The following is a 20958-nucleotide window of genomic DNA, read 5'->3' as shown; positions in this document are numbered from 1 at the left end:
TATTGCTCTCTGTGTCTTGTGTGCTCCAGGCACCTCAGAGAGGCAAGCAAGATGGATGTGCAGGGGGTGGAGTTCTGTCTGGCTACAGTTATATATGCTAATTTACGGTAGTTTGACAGTTCACACAACAGCTACCTCAAACCAAACCCAAAAGAACCTCTTCTTGTTTAAAAAAAAATTTGAAGGTTCCCTATCCAGGACCCATAATTTCTCATCTCAAGAAGACCCAAAGATGAGCTGAGGTCCACTTCATTGTTGACCATTTATTTGTTACATCTTGTTTGTTATTAAATCAACGTCAATTGCTGAGAGACGCTCCCATTCTGGTCTGGTAGCATTTTTCACCTACCTTGCACTGCAAGTGGTTTGGGATAATGTTAAGCCTGATAGCATAAGGATAAACAGGTCACTTAACTAAGAGCCTCCACAGAAAGAGACAAATAGAGAAAATGCAGAACCTGTTGGAAAGATCCTTGGCATGGGGTACGAGGGAGTTTGGTTTGGTGAAGGCTCCCTAACACTTTGAGAGGGATCCTGGGTAAATTTGGATAAACTTTTGAATATTTGGATGCTTATCAACATTAAGCCTCTGGACTATCCCTAATCATTAGCCACATTTTACCCATTAAAAAAAAATTAGACAGGAAGGGCATAAGCACAAGCTAATCTCAAGCTGAGAAAAGTTGATTCCTAGTTTTTGAGACTGCTGATGGTGATATGAATAATATATTTTAAAATGACAAACCATGGCACGTGTCTCCATTTCATCTTGACACATTCATATTTTATTTAGTACTCTTATCCACAGATAGAAAGAAGTTAAATATTAGATACTTCACTTTAATTAAACCTCGGTAGGAGCAACAAACAAACAAACAATGGAATTGTGCTATGCATTTTTGGTGCCTGACTTGAAACAATAAAAGCTCAGAGGTTCTGAGCACTCATATTTCCAGTTGAAGTTAGTGGGAATATCAAGTGCTGAACACTTTTCAAATGCAGGCGTGTTGTGTTTCAGGTTGGTAATCCAGAAACTGAGGCATCAATAATCACTTGCTGCATGTGAAAATGTTGGCCTTAACCCACAGAATAGATTATGGCTGTTGAGCAGCCCGTTAAGGTTTTGTACTACCATCCACCATCACAGTATCTGAGTACCATCCATATAAAATCAAAACCAATTTGAAGTCCATAGTGGACATTGTGGAATCTGTGGCCACTCTGTGCCAGTTTCCCCTGCTATTAAATGAAGAAAAGAATATTTAACTATATCTCAGAGTTTTGTGAGAATTAATTATTAGTATTTGTACAAGTGATAAGCTGTAGGAGGAGGGTAACACCATTTTCTGGATGTTCTAGTTATTCAGTTGGCTAAGCTATTTTCTTGGAAGTGTTAACTCTTTAGACCTAGCCCTATTGACTTGCCTATAAGGGTTAAAACCAGGGACAGTAAGTCCTAGAGCAGCGGTCCCCCAACCTTTTCAAGCATGTGAACCCCTTTTCAAGCTATTAAAATTTCAAGGACCCTGCTTCCTGGAAAAAAGAAAAGAAAAAGAAAAGTAATATAAGGATCTACGGTGGGATCACTCCTTACTTTTAGACTCACAACTCCCCTGCAGTACCATCGGAGACCACCAGAGGTCCACGGACCACAGGTTGGGAACCACTGTCCTAGAAGATCCTAGGAATGCTTAGGAAAGTAGGGCGTGAGTTGGCAAGAAGCAGGAGATGTTATGAAAACAGAGTATGGGTTTTTGAATTGGAAGCTGCAGCCTTTCTTTTTCCTGTTGTGCCCAGGTAAGTGCTCCTAGAAGGACCAGTAAGAATCCAGGGACATCCATGTCTAGGGAAGGCCTAAGTCTTGAAACTACAGACATGTGAATAGAACAGGGAATGTTTAGTCAGAACAATCAGGTTATTTCTTTATTTTGGAGTTTTAGATCTCTCTATGCAGAGCACATTTAACTGCCGCCTTATATTGTAATTTTGCAAACTGAATCCCACAGAAGCAATTCTCTGTTTTTAATCTCTTTTTTTTCCAGATACTCTGTAACACCTAGTAACTAATCAGTGTTTTACCAAATGTGGGTTTTTAAAAAAAAGAAAAATCATACTTTTAAGAACATGAACTAATTCCTGTGTCCTAGAAGGCAGGAGGTTCTGTTTTCATGTGTCTAAGACTACACAGACAACTACTAAGAGAAAGTTCCATTTTCAGCTGATCTCAGCAACTGGGATTTCCAGACCTCTTTAGAGAGGGGGTTAAAAGAGCTTGAGGGTACCCCACAGGAAGGAGCTCCCATGAGAGCCTTCCTAGGTTCTCAAACCAGTTTTCCATTTGGGTGGTGGCAGCAGGCCCTATCAGAGGGGGGCCAGGAGGGCCATTTGGTCCAGGCCTCAGGAGACAAAGAGGCCTCAAATGTTGACATCCTACTACTGTGTCATTTCCATTTATTATACACCTTGCAGTTATAACAGAGACAGAAAAGAAGCTATATATACCTGCAAAAAAATGATTTAAATCATTGTGGGACCTCAGGCCTTCATCAGTTTTTGCTCACATGTGAGTGTTAATCTGTGTGACAGGAGACTGGAGTAGCTTCTATGATTAGTGATTCTATGTTATAAAATACTGTTTACAGTCTTTGCATAGCTTAGGTTTTGAATGTTGCAATTAATTCTGTTACTGTAAAGTGATTTTGTTTGGTCTGAGGGTGAGTTTAACCTTTAAATTAGACGTTTATCTCTGCATAGCAGATTTTTGTATTCCTGTTTTTTCTTATATGAATTTGTATACAATAACCATATCAGGCTCAGCTGTAAACTACCTCTTTGTCCAGTTTTAGATTCACCTTTAAAATCTTTTTTTTTTTTGTGATAACAAACTTTTAATCCTAGTTGTTTAATATATTTTATATCTAATCTGGCAATCACCCCGTGTTCATATTCATAATAACACACCAGTTGTTAGAGGAATTTAATAATGGAAGCATGTTAGGAGATGAAATTTCAAGACTTTGAAATAAGGCTATGAGGGCCATAGTAAATAATACCACCAAACCATTATTATATTATGTTTGCGAAGTATATACAATTAAAATTTTGTATAACCAATAGCCTTTAGTGAATTAATTTATTGTATGTTACTGTGTCTATAAGGTGCCACAGGACTTCTCGTTGTGTTTTAAAAGAACCCCTTTATCAAAATGAAGCGAAGATTTGAAAGCAGTGCAAGTAAGAGATACTGAAAGCAACAGAGTAAAGAAGCAGTTAAAAGTTTAAAGCCAGTAACATCATTGCTCATAGAAAAGATGCCTCAGCCATTAGACGGTGACCATACTGACAGACTCTTCCAGTTCTGATGATGAAAACTTTGTACCTACAAATAACATTTCAATGCCACTGCCTCAAAATGAGGAGGTCATTAATCAAGACAGAGAAATGCCAACAGTAGTGATAGATGCAGAATCTATGCTCGATTTAGAGACTGCAGGAAGAAAATGAGTACCTTGGAGATGCTGCGTTGCAAGAGCAAGAACTTATGACTAGCACAGGACACAGTGTAACAACAGTGGCATCAGAACTTGATATTGGACTTTTTTATAAGAACAATTTTGCTCAAATGCAGTCATTTCTCAAAGTTAGTTGTTTTCAGATTCCAAGTAATATACCGAAAGATGCTGAAAATCATGCTTTCCCCACTCATCTGCTAACAAACTTTTCAAAATGAAGAGGTTTACACAAAAGATTGGCCCTGCTGGAGCATGGAAAAGCAGGCTCTGTACTGTATAGCCTGTTTCACGTTTAACAGTAATACTTCAAAGGCATCAGTATTGCGGATCCATCCATTTGGAGCATCAGTGGAGGTTGGAGGAAGTTGAAAGACCCAATACCTGCACATGAAACTTCAGTATCACATAAAATAACTGTGTTACATGGAAATCAGCTAGTAGAGCAACACTAGCAAATAGTTCAATTGAAAACTTACTTCTAAGTGAAATAAACACAGAAACTGATAACTGAAAAAAATCTTCTTGCGTGCATACTGAAAGTCATTCTTTTTCTTTCTGAATGGGGATTGGCTTTGATTGGTTCCAGGCAAGGTATTGGTGACCCTACAAATGGAAACTTTCTTGATATACTTGAGCTTCTTAGCAATTATGACCCACCTTTATCAGGCCATGTTAAGCATGTTTGTGAATCACAAGAGCGCAGAAAACGCATGCAAGTCCATTATCTGTCTACCAGAATACAAAATGAGTTTGAGCTGTGTGAGACATTTGTACAAACAACAATTTTTAACAAGATATAACACTGAATGTACTTTTCAATTATTATTGATGCAACTCCAGACTGTTCTCATAAATAACAGTTGACCTTAGCTGTTTGATATATTAAAATTGTAGGAAATTCAAAGGTTTCAATTGATGAACAATTAATTTTGTTTAATAATTTCACACAAAAAAATGGAAAAGAAATTCCCTTTTATGTATTTGAAATTCTGGAATGCTTCAAATTAAATTTTCAAGTCTGCATTTGTCAAGCCTATGACAATGGATCCAATATTGCTGAGAAGTACCACAGAGTTCAAGCAGTCCTTCTTGAGCAAAATCCAAACTGTATTTTATCCAATTGTGGCAACCACACACTAAAACTTGTCAGCATTGATTGCACTGAATCATGCAAGGAAGTAATCACATACTTTGGAACAATCCAGCAGTTGTACAACCTCTTCAGTAGCAATCCTTGAAAGTTGGAAATTCTAAAGCCGCATTTGCCTGTTTCTCTTCACGGAATGTTGGTCAGCACAAAATGATGGCATTAAATCAGTTGTACAGCATTTGGAGTACATGAGAGAGGCTTTAAGTGAGCGTGAATCTCTTACTCTCGCAGCAGAGGCTCACACTGAGCTTAAGTCAATTCGGAAGTATAGTCCAAATTTGAATGCATTTTAATGTTGTCCATGTGGATGAAGCTGCTAAAAATGATCAGCATAACTAATCTTGTAATTGAAGCATGCAGTGCTACATTAGATATTGAGAGGGATAACACTGAACGTCTTCTTAAAGATATTCAAAATATGCAATCCTTTCTGAGTCCAAATCAGTAGTGCAGCATGTTGACATTTCAATCAAAGACTAACATCTCAATCTGAAATAGAAAGGCACTACTAAATCAACTATTTTTTTGTTATTGACTCCATCAAATATGGTCAAATCAACTCACATCAATTTGAGTCACTGCAACAAATTTGTACCCTTTTTGGGTTCCTTTGGGATTTCAGAGAATTAATTAAGTGATGAAAATCTATATTCAGCAGCTGAACATCTTCAATGAAGGTACAACAATGAAATTCAAGAGATCTCTGTGACGAGATCGTCTTCCTGAAACATATACATTCCACCAACTTTAAATTAGACTGCAAGCCAAAAGAACTGCTTCAAGAAATATTTGATCTTGGTCTGTCAATTGTATTTCCTAATATCTCAATTGCATTACATAGTTTTGTCAGTATCCCTGCATCAGTGGCTTCAGGTGAATGCACATTCAACGTGTTAAAACAAGTAAAACACTATCATCATTCCACAATGGGGCAAGAGTGTTTGAATGGGCTCGCAGTGCTTAACATTAACAGTGATGTTGCACATAGATTAGATTTTTCTTCGTAAGTTTGCACACAATAAAGCCAGAAAAGCATTCCTAAAATGAAGAGTTTTTCTTGCAGTAGAAATTCACAATTTTAGTTATATTTTTAATATACATGCTATTGGTATAATGACTTAACTGTTAAATAAAATGTTTCAAGTGTTAATTTTCATATATTCTTTTGGTTTTTATATGGCATTGTGGATGAGAACTTAGATATGTCTCTAAGGGTTGGGGTTGGGACTGGACTGAGGCCTCTAAACTCAAAGTGGCCTGGGCCTCTGTCATTCTCTGAGAGGGCCTGGGTGGCAGTGACACCAATCCAAGACCCAGGAATCTGTAACTTTGGGGAATTATAATGCAAACTTGTAATGGTAAAGTATGTAAAAGTCTTTTGTAGGTCCCCATCTTCTGCACTTGAAGTGGCAGTGTGGGGAGACAACTTTGACATAAGAAAATGGTGTTACTCTATTCTGCCCTTATCCATCACAGTGCAACTCCCTGAAAAATATGAAGCAGCATGGCCCAGATCCTTAAAGTGTTTGAGGCATTGATTTTAATGGAAATTAGGAGCCTAAATAGTTTGAGGATCTGAGCCTATGTACTAGTCACTATGATAATTTGTTCAAAATGATCAGAGTATATTTGAAACTAAAGTAAAGAGAATAACTTGGCCTTGCATATTACACTGTCATTACAACATGAACCTGTAAAACCACTAATAGAATGCCAAAGTGTGCATAGTATCATAGTAGTAGTTAAAAGAACTTTCTAAATGGCTCCTTTATACTGCCTTCATCTCTTGCTGGCTCATATAAGAAAAAGCTTTCAGTATAATTTATTATATGTCAGTGTTCTCTAGCTCCAAATGTATCCCCACTTCAATTCCTTGACTTCAGTATAACAGAGGATCCAGAAACAGCTGTTTTGCATGACAAATTACACTGTTACAGCCAGTCTTATAATTAGGATGGAAGGTAGATATGTTATATCCACATTTAGGAAAAGAGCGACAAAAGATTAATTGCAGTCTATTAAAATTCTGAATTCATCATCACTTCAAATTTTCTTCACTTTATGCCAGAGTGGAAGAAGTCCAATGCATTTGTGAAATGAATCCAGTATGTGCTAATCTGCCATGCCGACCTCATTCAAACTTGAGGGCCCAAATGTATTATAAAGCATAATTACTTTAGAACTAAAATCTTAAGCAAGGCTTTACAAGGGCCATGGCTGTGAAATGCAAATTGAAATTGCCATGGTTCATGTATAAACAGGAAACCTAATCAAGTAAAACCCAAATAAACAAGGACTTCTTTTTAAATAGCTCTAAGAAACAAAACATAAAAGTGATATTAGAGTCCACATTTTATAAAATATTTGAACACTGCTTCTTCTTCTTCTTTTTAATTAATTTTGAGGCCTGCAATGTTCTTAAGGTTTTCTATGTGTTTTAAGTTATGCATTTTTAATTTATTTTATATTAGCTGGAAGATGTCACAATAGAATGTCGTTCGGATTTTCAGCCTCATTATTCATGCCATCACACACTATCTGGATAGAATATTATGAGTTCTAGGTACCAGGTTTTCATTTTTTATTAGAGCAATTAATCTAATTGCATATTAGTCCACTTGTATCATAAGATTTTAATATCGGGGTGCCAGTCATTTAAGGAGGGAGTGATAAGAGGGGTGGGAATATTGGTCTTTTTTTTTCAGGATTGTAGTTTAACTTCTGAGGTCACTATTTCAGGGAAATTTAAAACAGTAGATTATTTCTTTTTTGAGAGAAGATAACCATACATTTTTTATTCAAAAAGTAATCTGATGAAGACAACGTGGGGTCACAACTGACACAGACAAATTATTTCTCATCACTGAGAAACACCATCTGTGATCAAATACTCAATAGAAACCAGAGTTTTTGGTCTGGGGTTTGAAAAACTTGTATTTGCTTACCACATGCAATCAAATTAAAGTAAAAACAAACCTGCTATGCCCTTCTACTCTATATGCACCACATGGAAAAAAACGTGAAAAAAAATCCAGATTCCAGCACTTCATTACTTTTTTGTAATGTCCTTAGTATAATTTATCATGAGGTGACTATAACTTGATAATCAGCTAATTAGAAACACACAATTTTCATAGGCTTTTTGTAAAGTATTATATGTGTGATAGAATTAATATATGTTGCTTCATAAATGCTTGCTCGAAAGTGACACAAACAAAATATAAGAGAGAGAAGGGCACAAAAATATTGTTTCATGGAAATGATAGTAACTGTATTTTGTAATAATAGTCATCAGAAACCAAACCAAACTGAAGTCACAGGACATCTAAATGGAATATTTAAATCTGCAGTAATATATTATCTGTTGATGTGTAAATTGATATTTTCCTCAACAGTTTTTTGTTGTTGTTTGTTTCAAATGTTAAACCACTCCAGGTTTTTTTTATATGCAGAAAATTACATGATGAGAAACTTGTTAGAGAAATTGGTTTACTCTACATGTACTCAGTGTGTGACTTCTGACCTACTAAAAAATCTTTTAAAAATGCAATTGAAGAAATGAAGGTGAATGTTAAATGTCCTGAGTTCATTGCTATAGATTGCTACTGTTGATTGCTATTTGTTTCAGTGAAGTTATTGTGCAGCTACTGAAAAGCTCTTACAAAATAGTTAACATAGTTTGTGGTAACTCAAGGTACACAGCAGGGCTAAAATTGGAATAATCTATACAACTTCAGCTACATCACTTGCGTAGCTGAAGTTGAAATAGCTTATTTTGGGCTTTTGGTGATGTCTACACAGCAGGAAGTCGAAGGAAGAACATTCTTCTTTTGACTTCTCTTACTCCTTGTAAAATGGGGGTTACTATGATTCAGAGTAAAAAGTCCTCCAGCTCAACATTATTTTGAAATAAAGGGTTGTAGGGTAGACTTGCACTATGTTATTTTGGAACAACTGACGTTATTCAAAAATAATGCTGCTGTGTAGACATGCCCTCAGTGAATAACTCAAGTCTGCACTGAGGCTATCCAAAATCAGTTGCACCTTCATTTTCAATTGTCATATACATTCAGTGGCTTATACACCATCCCTTCCCCTGTGTCCAATAGCCATCCTTCTCTCTCCTGTCTCAAACAATCTTCCCATCCCCAAAACCATTCTTTCCTTCTTCCACTTGTCTTGAACCAGGTTTTATTGTTCCTCCCTAAGGGTAGGTCTAGACTACATTCTTTTATCAGAAAAAAAACTATGCAAATTGTGTTTCGCAATTACGAAGGACCGGAGGACCTAGATGGGGCCAAATGGGGGAAAAGCCTCCTCTTTTGGCAGAGCCCTTATTCCTCATAGGACAAGGTATACAGGTATCCCTGAAAAGCAGATGAGTAAATGCATTCCCTGGACGTGGTAGAGTTTTTCCAGGATACCTGTGGTATCCTGGAAAAACCTGCCAGTCTTGACATGCACTAAGTGGAGTTCTTTGCATTTATCCTGATTGAACTTCATCTTGTTTACCTCAGGCTATTTCTCCACTTTGCCCAGATCAGTTTGAATTATGACCCTATACTCCAAAGCACTTGCAACCCCCCCCAGCTTGGTGTCATTGGCAAACTTTATAAGCATACTCTCTGTGACATCATCTAAATTATTGATGAATATATTGAACAGAACTGGTCCCAGAACTGATACCTGAGGAACTCTACTAGTTACGCCCTCCCAGCATGATTGTGAACAATTGATAACTACTCAGTGGCTGTGTCTACATTGGCCCCTATTCCGTAATAGGGATGCTAATATAGCACTTTGGAATAGGCAAATCCGCGGGGGATTTAAATATCCCCCGCGGCATTTGCATTAACATGGCTGCCGCTTTTTTCCGGCTTGTAGATAAGCCGGAGAAAAGCGCCAGTCTGGACTTGAAAGTAGGAATAAGAGATCCTTCGGAAAAGAGCTTATTTTCCGGAGGATCCTGTCCAGACTGGCGCTTTTCTCCGGCTTACCTACAAGCCGGAAAAAAGCGGCAGCCATGTTAATGCAAATGCTGCGGGGGATATTTAAATCCCCCGCGGATTTGCCTATTCCAAAGTGCTACATTAGCATCCCTATTACGGAATAGGGGCCAATGTAGACACAGCCTCTGAGAATGGTTATCCAGCGAGTTATGCATTCCCCTTATGGTAGCCTCAGCTATGTTGTATTTCCCTAATTTATTCATAGGAAGGTCATGAGATTTTTGTATCAAATGCTTTACTAAAGTCTAGGTATACCATGTACACCACTTTCCCGTTATCCACAAGGCTTATAATCTATCAAAGAAAGCTCTCAGGTTTATTTAACACCATTTGTTCTTGACAAATCTATGCTGTTACTTATAACCTTTTATCTTCCAGATATTTGCAGATGGATTCCTTATTTATTATTATTATTATTATTATTATTATACTTATTCATTATCTTTTCTGGCACAGAAGTTAAGCTGATTGGTCTGCAGTTTCCTAGGTTGTCTCTAATTCCCTTTTTATAGGTGGGCACTATACGTGTCCTTCTCCAGTCTTCTGGAATCTCTCCTGTCTTCCTTGACTTTTCAAAGATGATGGCTAATGTCTCAGATACCTCCTCATTAATCAACCTCAGTATTTTAGAATGCATTTCACCAGGCCCTGGTAACTTTTTTTTTAATAACTTGAAGACATCTAACTTTTCTTAGCAATTGTTAAATTCTTTTCCTAGGTTAACTTCTGAACCTACCTACTTTTCACTGGCATTCACTATGATAGGCATTCATTTGTCACCTATCTTCTTGTTAAAAACCAGAACAAAGTTGCTAAGCACCTCTGCTATTTCCACATTTTGTTATTGCTTTTCCATTTTCATTGGGCAATGGGTCTACCCTGTCCTTGGTCTTTCTATTGCTTTTAATATATTTGTAGAATGCTTTTTAGTTGCCCTTTATGTTTCTAGCTAGATTGAGCTTGTTTTGTGGCTTCACCTTTCTAATTTTGTCCCCTACATACTTGTGTTATTTTTTTATATTCATCTTTTATACTTTTATACTTTCCACTTTATAGGACTCCTTTCTGATTTTTAGATAATTCACAAGCTGCGGGTTAAGACATGGTGTTCTCTTCCTAAACAGCCAAACTTCATATCTTTTCTATGCAGTGGAATGGTGTTATCTTGCACCCATAATAATTTCCCTTTGAAAAACTGCCAATTGTCTTCAGTTGTTTCTTCTCTTGCTCCCTTGGCAACTTACCTACCAGCTCCTCGAGTTTACTAAAGTCTACTTTCTTGAAATCCATAGTCTTTATTTTGTTGTTCTTCCTTCTGCCATTCCTTAGACTCATGAGCTCTATCATTTCATGACCACTTTCACCCAAACTGCCTTCCACTTTCAAATTTTCAACCAGTTCATTCCTATTTCTTAAAATCAATTCTAGAACAGCTTCACCCTCATTGCTTTTTGCACCTTCTGACCTAAAAAATAATGTCTTCAAGAAATTCCAAGAACTTGGGAGATAATCTGTGCCCTGCTGTGATATTTTCCCAAACGTATCCGGATAATTGAAGTCCCCACCTCACCACTATATTTTGTGCTTTGGGTGATTTTGTTAGTTGAATAAAAGAAGAATACTGATCAGAACTTTCAAAAAAGTCCTACTCAACAATAAAAAGTCCTCTTCTGGGATGGCCTACTTAGCAAAGTGGAAGAGGTTTTCATTGTGGGCCTTTGTCCGTGGGATCCAAGTGAGGCAGACTTCTATTTGACTTTTTGCAATATCTGCTATATCATCAGAAATCAGGACTTGCTCTCAGTTCATTAAGAGTCCATCTAGCTGCAATATCTGCATTTCATACTTCTATGCAGAGAAAATGGATCTTTGCCAACACTGTGGTCACAAGATTTCTGAAAGAGCTTCTGTACTTATACCCTTCATTCCAAGAATCAGTCCCTTTCTGAGCTCTAAATATGATTTTGACAGTTCTGGTGGGCCATACATTCAATCCCCTAGAATCCTGTTCACTGCCCTGGTGTGTCAGAAAATCGAATTCTTGGTTGTCCTTGTGTCTGCAAGCAGGACATGAGAGTTGCAAGCTTACACACACTTCTCCTAAAACAAGGTAACTTTATAACTAAACCCAAAGTTTTTGTTGTTGTTGTTGTTTTTTTAATCCAGAGTAACATCTCTGTTCTTCCCTAAGCCTCAGTTATATTTTTATTATAATTTTTATGATTACAAACTATAATTTTTATGATTACAAATCCAAAATAATCCATTATGCTATCCTGCTTTAACTGCCATTACCATCACATCTCTGGGCTGGGGATGGAGTTCTGTGGCTGGGGACAGGGGGGCTGGGAGAGGGGAGAGGGAACAGGGTCCCAGTGGGGGGAGAGAGTCCCCTGCACCCACCTCATCTCAGGATTCTCCCCTCTCCCCCCCCCCCCCCCAGGGAAGCCAGCGCATGCCTCTCCTGGGGCCAACCCTCCCCACCCCTCCACTCCCCCCGGTGCTGGGGAAGCCAGTGCATGCCTCCCCTGGGGCCGACATGCCCCTCCCCCGATGGTGCAGGGAACCCCCTGCCCGCCTCCTCCCCTGGGGCCATTCCCCCCTCCCCCCGCGGCACAGGGAAACCCCTGCACACCGCTTCTCCCAGGGCTGACTCCCTCCCTTGGGTAAGCCAGCGTGTGCCTCCCTTGGGGCCGACACCCCACTCCCTTGGCACAGGGAACCCCTGAGTGCCTCCTCTCCTGGGGCTGACTCCCCCTCCCGTGGCAGAGGGGAAGCCAGCGTGTGCCTCCCCCAGGGCCAACTCCTCGCGCTTCTCCTCCGGGGCCTACTCACCTCTCCTGCGGCACAGGGAAACCTTCCTCCGGGGCTGATGCCAGGAAGGGGAAGTGGCAGGGAATTTGGTGCCCCATTTAACTTGGCACCCTAGGCGGCTGCCGAGTTTGCCTATAGGCATGGGCCGCCCCTGCCTAAGTGGAATACAAATCTGTATCTACTTGAAGCAGAAAAAGTTACTCACTGCAGGGCCATAACAAGGGCAAGTGAGGCACTTGCTCAGGTGCATAGCTGAGGGGGCACAGAAAAGACAGATACTTCGCTGTCTTTGCTCGTGCCTTGTGCCACGTCAGCACCCCTGCCCGCGCCAAGGAGGGTCTTGCCTCAGGCACCAAATTAGCTAGTTACAATTCTGACTCACTATATCTGTGGTTCTTCAATATTTGATGAAGATGTGTATTCCACAAACCACCCTTCATCCCCTCTGCCTCAGAGTCTTTTCTCATGAACATTCAGTCCAAAGGAATTGAGGGTGGCGGGGGCGGGGGGGATGTCAGGCAGCATTTCCTTATATACCCAAGGGAGAGGCCACAGCCATGAACACCCTCCTCTATAAGAACTTCTAAGCCAAATTTTGGCACACTGGGAGCACATGCACCTGACTGGAATATAAGTCTGCATCATATCTTGAAGAACCACGTTACAATAAGTAACCAATTCTACTTTAGTCTGCATCCCTAAAACAAATGTAAGTGTTGCCTTTCACACACAATTGTCCCTCAGAATCAAAGAGTTTGCATTTTTGAAATATTAGTATTTTACAGGAGGACTTCTCAAAAAGACTTAAATACAATATTCCATAGAACACTTTTATCCGGTCTCTTAATTCAACAATAGACTATTTTATCCAGAACATTTATTGAAAGAATCCACAGATTCCCTACTAAGCTTGCTCCCTTAAGTGTTCTTCCGCTTTTCCAGATTTGTCTGCATTTCTCTACAATCTTGTTTCTGATCACAGCACTGTTCTAATACCCCGTATAAACACAATGGGCCTTGTCTTCCTCTCACTGCACTAGTGTAAATCAAGAGTAGCTCCACTGAGGTATATGGAGTTACACAGGTCTAAAACTTTTGTCAGGGAGAAGAGAATGAGGCCCTCTGACAAGGGCATTTTATATTAGGACATTAGAAGAGAGTAATTTATAATAAATGGGACATCATTATGGCAAGCAGTAAAACTCAGAATTTTCTGATTAAAAAAGGAACCTGGACTCTGATTTGACACCTTAAACAAAAGGAAATGAAAGAGAATGTTGCATTCTTTAATTTCACCCTGTCTTTGGAAATGATTTGTTTAAGCCAAAAATGTTAAATTCTGGAAGGAAAAGAGAAGATGAAGTCTCTCAATGGCAGGCTGGAGCAAGCTTCAGCATGCGGAACTTGAATACTCTAGAGCTGTTCCAAAAAGATAAAATAAGCCAAAAATCCTTTTGAACTGAATAGAATTTTCAGCTGATTATGTGCAGGCACAAACACTTCAGAATTCAATAATACAGTCCACGTGGACAACCAGCTGTGGGTTCTCATAAAGAATTATTGGAGTTTTTCCCTACTATTCATTTTCTATTTCTGTAGGAAAGAATTTACCATAGGTTTTTACAGAAGAAAGAGCAAACAAAAAACTCTCTTTGGGTGTGTCTAGACTACATGCCTCCTTCGACGGAGGCATGTAGATTAGCCAGATCGGAAGAGGGAAATGAAACCGCGATTAAAATAATCGCGGCTTCATTTAAATTTAAATGGCTGCCCCGATCTGCCGATCAGCTGTTTGTCGGCAGATCGGGGCAGTCTGGACGCGCCGCGCCGACAAAGAAGCCTTTCTTCATCGGCACAGGTAAACCTGGTTTCACGAGGCTTACCTGTGCCGATGAAGAAAGGCTTCTTTGTCGGCGCGGCGCGTCCAGACTGCCCCGATCTGCCGACAAACAGCTGATCGGCAGATCGGGGCAGCCATTTAAATTTAAATGAAGCCGCGATTATTTTAATCGCGGCTTCATTTCCCTCTTCCGATCTGGCTAATCTACATGCCTCCGTCGAAGGAGGCATGTAGTCTAGACACACCCTTTGTGTGTGACTATTCAAAAGTATGTTGATAGATATATTTATAGATTGGATAGACTGTATTTGTGAAAAACATAGGGACTGCCTAAGTACTAGATTAAGTCACAACTTGCACACTGCTGTCAAAGATAAGTTTTATCATAGAATCTTCGATATGTAGACGTGGAAGAGACCTTGAGAAATCATTTAATTCATTCCTCTTATCCCCCATCTCAGGTAAAACCAAGTGCGCCTTAAAAGTCCCTGACAGGTGTTTGTCTAACTGATTCTTAAAAACTTCCCATGATGAGAATTCCACAACTACACAGCAGGGCTAAAGCCTAGTGCATTAAAATAGTAGTGCAGCTGGGGCAGCACTGGTCCCTCTTTAATAATCTTTTTCTGAAGACTAAAAATATGCTCAGTGTTTTTTAATCTTTTCTCACTGGTCAGGTTTTCTAAACCTTTTATTATTTTTGTTGTTCTCTATGGGACTGTCTGCAGTTTGTCCACATCTTTCATAAAATGTGAAACCCAGAACTGGACTCTGTCTTCCAGCTAAGGTCTCACCAGTACTGAGTTGAGTGAGACCTGTGTCTTACATATACCACTCACATTAATGTACCCCCAAATTTCATTTGCCTTTTTAGCAACTGAATCCCAGATTGTTGATTTATTTTTATTGTATGATCCCTTATTTCAGCAGTACTACTACTTAGTCAGTGATTTCCCCAATTTGTAGTTGTTCATTTGATTTTTTTTCATATTGATGCAGTACTTTACACCTGTCTTTTTTGAAGTTCATCTTGTCAATTTCTAACTATTTCTCTCATGTGCTAAGGTTCTAGTATTCTAATTCTTTCTTCTAATGTGTTTGTTAAGAGATAAATATTCAGGCCTACCTATAAATGCCTATACTTTAAGAACGTAGGTGTCTCTTACGATTTTAAAAATTATCTTTTAAAAAGCTATAAAAGATAGTCTAAGGCTTTGTTCTTAGGCTTAGGCTTTCGCCTAAGCAGCAGGGGCATTCATAAGCTGGAAAATGTACAGTCATGTCCATTTCAAATGTACATTACAAACCAGTCTCATTTCAATAAGGCAATTTGGAAATAAGAGTAAGAGCCTAAAAGATTTAAAGGAAACTGAGGTTGATAGCTTTCCGTCTGGCAAGGTTGTAAAATCCTCATTTTATTATTGCTTCATTATTATGCTCCACATCTCTCTATTGTTTATATCTATAGTCTCTGTCTGGTTCTTTGATTATTTCCGTCTCCTGTATAATTAATGTTGCTGGGTGTAAACCAATTAAGGTGGTGGGATATAATTGGTTAGATAATCATGTTACAATAAGTTAGAATTGGTTAGTTTAATTTTAGAAGAATGATCAGTTCAGTTATTCCTGAAAATATTATTATAGATATATAAAGGGCCAGCAGGAAGTAAGTGGGGATGGGGAGGGGAAAGGAGAAACAAGGCAACAAGGAATAAAGGGAAAAGGAAACTAGATTCATGCTTGCTGGAAGTTAACCCCAATAAAAATCAAAATGGACTTTGAGTATTGCTCTTCTGTATTCACATGAGAAGGACCAGGGAAGTAGGAGGGTGAAGGGATAAGCCCTTTAACAATGCTTGCAAGCCTTTCCAACTTGATGCCATCTATATGTTATAGGCATACTCTCCACACCTAGGACAGACCCCCCCCCCCTGGAATTCCACCAGACACATCCTCCCTGTTTGGCAATGAACTACTAACTGATAACTACTCTTTGAGGTAAGTTTTTTAAACGGTTTTACACCCACTTTATAGTAACTTTGCTTAGATCATATATACCTAGCTAGTTTGAGAATGTCATGTACTAAAATCCAGATATATCACGGTTTTCCACCTCTCTATCCCCTGGGCCAATAACCTGTCAAAGAAGAAAATTAGATTGGTTTGTCATGTTTTATTTTCAAAATATCCATGTCGGCTATTACTTATCACCATATTATCCTTCTATCCTATTATGCATATTTGAGTCCTGCATTAGCTATCAAGAAGCCAACCTTTGCAATCAATTGCCATATGGTGGATATTTAAGATACAGCAGTTTGACCTCATGTTTGTGAATACTTGCAGCAATTAATTAATTCTGTTCTAACTTACATCACACTTTGTGTTAACTAATGATAAATATTCACTATTTATTAGCTATGTTTATAAACCAGAAACTCTTTATAACAGGGACTATATTAGTTTTTGGCTGTGTCTAGACTGCATCCCTTTTCCATAAAAGGGATGCAAATTAGACACATCGCAATTGCAAATGAAGCGGGGATTTAAATCCCCCACTTCATTTGCATAAACATGGCTGCTGCTTTTTTCCGGCTCAGGGCTTTGCTGGAAAAAAGCGCCAGTCTAGACGGGGATCTTTCAGAAAAGGCTTTATTTTCCGAAAGATCCCCGTCTAGATTGGCGCTTTTTTCCGGCAAAGCCCCGAGCCGGAAAAAAGCGGCAGCCATATTTATGCAAATGAAGTGGGGGATTTAAATCCCCGTTTCATTTGCAATTGCGATGTGTCTAATTTGCATCCCTTTTACGGAAAAGGGATGCAGTCTAGACACAGCCTTTGTGTATTGTACAACCCTGATTATGTGATTGGCACTAAAATAAACTAAATAAAATAAAAATGCTTTATTATAAATAACCATGATTTATGAGAATGTAATATATAAAATAGCATATGTATGTACTTTATATCCAATTAATTCAATCATGTATTTGTTTGCTATCTTTATGTGTATCCATACATATGAGAGAGAGAAAACAAGGGATGTACTAGGGAGTGTGAATTTTGGTATGTTAATTCCAAGACTGTGGTTAGTTTGGATGTGAATTTGATTTTGCCCAGACCCTCAAAATTTAGGAGGAAACAGTTGTATAAGTAATTATGCATACATCAGTTTTGGGATTTGGGAATCTCAAACCATAAGGCCCTACCTCTGGAGTCATGTGAAGCATTGAGAAGCAATGCCCGATAAGAATTAGGAATGACTCAGGACTTTTCCTTCTACTACAATCACTTGAATTGGAATTGTGACGGGGTGAGGTCCCAGACAACCCCTCAGGGGTGCCTCCCGGGGTGCTGACACAGCCACTGCCACTCACCTTCCCGCTCTCTGGGGCTCCTCACTGCCTGGTCCTGCTGGGTCAGCTCTGTTGGTCTCCCCCAGCCAAGGCCCTGAGCTGAGGTACTTGCCTCCCACCGAGAAGCAGTACAGACCCTGAACCACTTCAGGTCCAAGGGGAGTGTGATTTAGGGCCCAGCCTCCTGAGAGAGCACTCCCCAGATGGGATCAACCCCCAAAGAATTAGGTAAGCCACCTTTATCAATGAAAGGGGGAATGTGCATGCTGGTTACCCCCCCAGATAACAATCGCTTACACTAGGTTTGATAGAAAATAAAAATGGTTTTCTTAAGTTGAAGCAGTAGGATTTAAGTAGTAATAAGTGAAAGTAGGCAGAGCAAAGTAGGTTACAAATGAAAAGAAACAAAACCACCTGGCTAATTCTCCATTGAAACCTCAGTACAAACTTAATCACACTCACCCTAAAACCTCTTTTCCAGCTTCCAGTCTAAACTAAGGCTCTTCTCCCCACCCTGGGGTCTCCCACTCCTTCCTTCAGGTGCAGCCCAGCCCGAAGACCCAGGCCTCTCTTCTATTCTTTTTCTTAAAGGATTGAGGCCCCTCCCTACCAACCACTGCTCAGGCTGAAGGACAAAAGAGATCATTTAAGAGTTGAGGGTACACCCTCCATGTCTCTCATTCACACATTTGAAATTCCCCAAGTATTCCTCACTCTGTCTAATTTTACACACACACATGATACATACACCAGAGTAAGATAAACAGAATCAGCAGATCATGACATGAAGATTGATGGGTTCATGAAATAATTTGCTCAAACCACCTTTGAGTTATGTATATTCATGTCCATGAGTCCAGTTCATAAAGCGTGGGAGGGAGGGTCTGTCACAGGAATCACTGGGAGTTTGCTCAAGGGGTAAATTGAGATCAACAGTTGGTTCCATGTGTTTAACTCCTTCAAAGATATTCCACACTCTCTCCTTTTTCATTCAACACTTGGCAAAAACAATTACACTGTCAGAAGAAAAAAGTTTTTAAAATATTGTGTTACTAGATTTGCTTGGGTCCTTAACTCAATTAATTTTTGGGTTTTGGAAAATTACATGAAAATGTCCATGATTCATTTAAATCATTGTTCTGCGGTGGGCCTGAGGATGAGGGGTCCAGTATTGCAGGCCTCCACAGGGAGAGTGGACAACTCCAGCCCTCGCTCACCATAGCAGCTTAGGGCCAGGTGAGAGGCACCTCCCCATGACTACAGCAGCTCCAGTGGGCACAGCCAGAAAAGGAGTTCACGTCCCTTGGCTGGAGCAGATCCAGGTTCATCTGGCCACTGCACTCCCCAGCCAGAATGAGGAATACAGAAATCTAATCACTGTTCCCTGGCTCCCTGATAAAGGCAAACAATGTTCCTGTATCAATGGGGTGGGGGTTTGAAGTCCCTCCCCCGCTAAAGGGTACTTGTGGGGGTGGAAGGCTCAGGGCTGGGGCAGTATGAGAGTGGGAGGCATGCCCTCAGTCAGCCCCGTTCACCTGCCTGGTAATTCTGTCTCTTTTCTGTACGGCTTTCTGAGAAGCAATCCCATGTTAGGCACATCCTGTTTACAACCAAACCCCTTACCTTGCTTTAAGTCATGATAAGAGGAAGCTGCATTCTGAATTTGGTGGTCCTAGCTCTTACCATTTAGGAAGAATTGTTGAACAGATGGACAGACAGATAGACAAACTCAGTACAGTAGACTTCCGATAATCTAGCACCTTTGGAACCCAGGGGGTGCCGGATTATTGGATATGCCAGAGTATCAGGAGGTACTCTGGCGGAGGGGGCTGTGACAGGTCTGCCGGGACCCGCACTGCGACCGGCGGGGGGTGGTGGCGGGGAAGGGCGCGGCGAGTGGCGAACCCTCCGCCATTTTGCAGGGAGGCGGGGGAAGCCCCGTGCAGCCGCCGCGACAGGCCAGATGGGGCTGCAGGTGGCAGTGGCGGACTTGGGGAAGGGGCGGGGCAGAGCAGGTGGGGTGCTGCCGGGTTGGCCCCGCAACGCTGTTCCTCACCTGAGCGGCGCTGTGCGACAAACCCAGCAGCACCCCAGCTGCTCTGTCCTGCCGCTTCCCCAAGTCCACTGCTGCTGAAACTGATGAGCAGTGGACTTGGGGAAGCAACGGGGCAGAGCAGCTGGGATGCTGATGGGATGGTCCCGCAGCACCACCCCTCACCTCGCCCCCTCTCCTCTGCCACAGCTTGCAGTCCCAGATGGCCTGTAGCAGGCAGCTGCTCAAGGCTTCCCCCGCCTCCCTGCAAAAGGGTGGAGGGTTCGCACCTCACCGCACTGTTCTCAGCCGACCCCTCCCCCCGGCCAGCTGCGGTGCAGGTCCCAGCAGACCCGTCATAGAGGTATAATCCTTTTCCCTTCTCTTCCCCTTTCCTTTCCTGGCCCCTGAGCATGCGTGGGGCTCACAGGAGCTCCAATTGTCCAGCGGGTTGGAGCACTTCTGGGTTCCAGTTGGTGCCAGACTATCAGGAGTGCCGGACCACTGGATGCCAGACAATTGGAGTTTTACTGTATATAGTAGGTATATAGATCAGAACTAACCCCAGAATGCATTATTTCCCTCAATCCCAGTGGGGTGGAATAGTCCACTCAGGATTCAACATCACACATTTCCCATTCAGTCAGAGAGCCATCAACTGGCTAGGGCTGCGCAACAAGTACTGTTAGCTTTTGTCCTCTGAAGAGCTTGTCCAGGGTAGCCTTTACTGATTTATTGTATTGCTTGGCAGCCCTCACTGGTAGGAAGGTGTATAGTAGACTAAAATAAAAAAAATAAGATTAAACTTTTGCTTTGGTGGCCAGAAAATATTAAAAAATAGTTTACAGCAAAGTTGAAAGCTCATTCTTTCATCTCTGCTCCCTCAACCTTCCCCCTGCAGTCCCTTTGTGCATTTTTTCTTATCCTGGGATTGTCAACACATATGTCAGTAAAGTGAGATGGGTTCGGGGGCCTGAGGGGGTTTATATCATTTGTCCCGGTTGAGCAATAATGTTTGCCTCAAAAACTGTTGAGCTAGCTACTGGTTGAAAATGGGTCAAATTCCCTTTGCCTTAAATAAGAAAGTACCAGCTGAAATAAGTTTAGGACAAAATGAATAACATTTTTTGAGGATTCATAAAAATCACAGATGGAAAGACCTGCTAGCTAGCAGATGGAAAGGCCACTACATCCACTGTTATCTTTCTGTGGAATTCAGTGCACCCTTGATCACCATTCTAAGTTCA

The sequence above is a fragment of the Pelodiscus sinensis genome, chromosome 9 (genome assembly GCF_052426305.1).
Source record: "Pelodiscus sinensis isolate ZL-2025 chromosome 9, ASM5242630v1, whole genome shotgun sequence".
Taxonomy (NCBI): Eukaryota; Metazoa; Chordata; order Testudines; family Trionychidae; genus Pelodiscus; species Pelodiscus sinensis.
The sequence above is the reverse complement of the archived record's forward strand: the minus strand, read 5'-3'. Positions refer to the sequence as shown.